This window comes from Ammodytes marinus (assembly GCF_949987685.1).
Source record: "Ammodytes marinus genome assembly, contig: scaffold_45, whole genome shotgun sequence".
Classification (NCBI taxonomy): Eukaryota; Metazoa; Chordata; class Actinopteri; order Uranoscopiformes; family Ammodytidae; genus Ammodytes; species Ammodytes marinus.
The window spans coordinates 323,849-326,348 of NW_027648444.1; the positions used below are offsets into that span (position 1 = coordinate 323,849).

The 2,500-nt window shown below is 39.5% G+C and overlaps 1 protein-coding gene across 2 annotated transcripts in view; it reads left to right on the plus strand.

Annotated features, from left to right (window-relative positions):
• The window catches only part of pisd (phosphatidylserine decarboxylase), a 21,917-nt gene that overhangs the window by 1,914 nt on the left and 17,503 nt on the right, over positions 1 to 2,500 (plus strand). The gene's annotated exons all lie outside the window — the stretch shown is intronic.

The window sequence follows — 2,500 nt, forward strand, 5'->3', positions numbered from 1 at the left end:
GGGACATACTTTAACTTATTTATTTCATCCTAACATGGCTCCTTGATCTTGCCTCTTGCTTTTATATCCGTCTCATCGCTGGTTGTTTTCACTGGGAGGCTCGGTCCATGTGATGTAACTTCTGCTGCAGTGGATTGTGGGTCAGAAGAACCTCCATAAAGCTGCTGGTTTCAACACTAAAAATCACCACCGGATGTAGTAGGACATCTGGGTATTTTTCAGCATGCTGCATCTGACATCATGTATTGGGACAAACTAAATCTGTTTCTACCAGACTAAATAGCAGGGAAGGATGTATAGCTTCCTGAGGTGTGTGTGTGTGTGTGTGTGTGTGTGTGTGTGTGTGTGTGTGTGTGTGTGTGTGTGTGTGTGTGTGTGTGTGTGTGTGTGTGTGTGTGTGTGTGTGTGTGTGTGTGTGTGTGTGTGTGTGTGTGTGTGTGTGTGTGTGTGTGTGTGTGTGTGTGTGTGTGTGTGTGTGTGTGTGTGTGTGTGTGTGTGTGTGTGTGTGTGTGTGTGTGACACCCTTATTTAAAATGAGTTGAAATGTGTTATGATATGAAGGTGTATTTTATATTTATTTATTTGAATGTGTTGCTGTAAGTTGTTCCAGGAGTCAGGAGCACTGAAGCTTAAAGCTGTTAACTTGATATATTTATTTTTCAAGCTTTATTAGACAGTACAGAGTTGACATGGGGAGAGAGAGAGAGAGAGAGAGAGAGAGAGAGAGAGAGAGAGAGAGAGAGACAGAGAGAGACAGAGAGAGAGAGAGAGAGAGAGAGGTGGGAAGACCTGCAGTAAAGGTCCACGGGTCAGATTTGAACCCGCGACCACTGCAACGAAGGCCGGAGCCGATATGGTACACACTCTATCCACTACGCGCCCCATATATTTCTATTTACACAGGGAAAGAGCCAAAGTCAGTCGTGTTGTTGATATAAATAGACAAACAGACAGGCAGACAGACAGACAGACAGACAGACAGACAGACAGACAGACAGACAGGCAGGCAGGCAGACAGACAGACAGACAGACAGGCAGACAGACAGGCAGACAGGAATCAGGTGATGAAGTATCCTGTATTTCATCAGAACCAAACTGATATTGTTGATATGATAAACAGCCGTGGACCTTGACCAGAGCACCGATGGTTCATGTTCAGGAGGCTACAAGTTAAATATCAAAGCTACAGTCATGCTGTGGATATGAGGAATGTTATAAATATTACATTACGTTACATTACATTACATTACATTACATTACATTACATTACATTATTGTGTATTCTTTTTTAATTGTTTTATTTATAGAGTATTGCATACATCAAAACACTGTTGAGAATAAAAAAACAGTACAAGTGAAACAATCAGTACTGTTCGTAACCAGCAAAACCTCAATACTCCTCTTTCTGTTTTTTTTTGTAGAGCTACTTTTCTAGAACAATGGAACAGATGCATTGACAATAATAATATATCAAAGAGAGAGAAGAGAAAACATAAAAAAAAACACAAATAAAGACAGACCTTTTGAAGGGGGATAACCCAGCACCTTTTAGAGTGGGTGTATTGTTTACATCAAATAAATAAGAAAAATAGAAATAAGAAAACATGTTTTTACTAGACTAGAATAGACATAAATAAGAATACAAACCAAAACAACAAATAAAAAATATCATTTTTGTGTATTGTAATCTTGCCCCTGTAAAGCACTTTGAATGGCCTTGTGTCTGAATTGTGCTATATGAATAAACTTGCCTTGCCTACATTACATTACATTTTATTTAGCTGACGCTTTTATCCAAAGAGACTTCCATTAAACCTGCAGTGTGTAGAATTTTGGGTTTTATTTCCTAGCAGATTTTGTAGAAAGTAATTATAATATCCATAAGTACATTTAATTTAGTGCATAATAGCTGAAAAAAACGTTTTGAATTATTACTTTTTCCCTTAGAAAGGGTCTCATATATGTCCATATTTCTGCATATTTCGGACCAAGGCCAAGTGCCGCCATCTTGAAAGTGTCATAGTTGGAATGTCATCAGGTGCATTGTTTAAAATGTAGAATTGTTCTTGTCCTTGAAGGCCACTGTAGCTTCTGTTATTATTCTAAAGGGGTGGGGTTACCCAGGGAGCGTTGCATTCTAGAACTTTGTTGATGATGTCATATTACACACTGCACCTTTAAGAGCATTTCAAAGTCAGTTCTATAGCTTCAAATAAACCAAACTACAGAGTGACACGTTTAAATAGATGTGAACCTTGGGATGCAGGTGGATGTAGGTGTAGTGGATAGAGCGTGTATCTTATCGGCTCTGGCCTTCGTTGCAGTGGTCGCGGGTTCAAATCTGACCCGTGGACCTTTACTGCAGGTCATCCCCCCTCTCTCTCTCTCTCTCTCTCTCTCTCTCTCTCTCTCTCTCTCTCTCTCTGTCTGTCTGTCTGTCTCCCCATTTCAACTCTGTACTATCTAATAAAGCTTGAAAATGACAAAAAAAATAAATAGA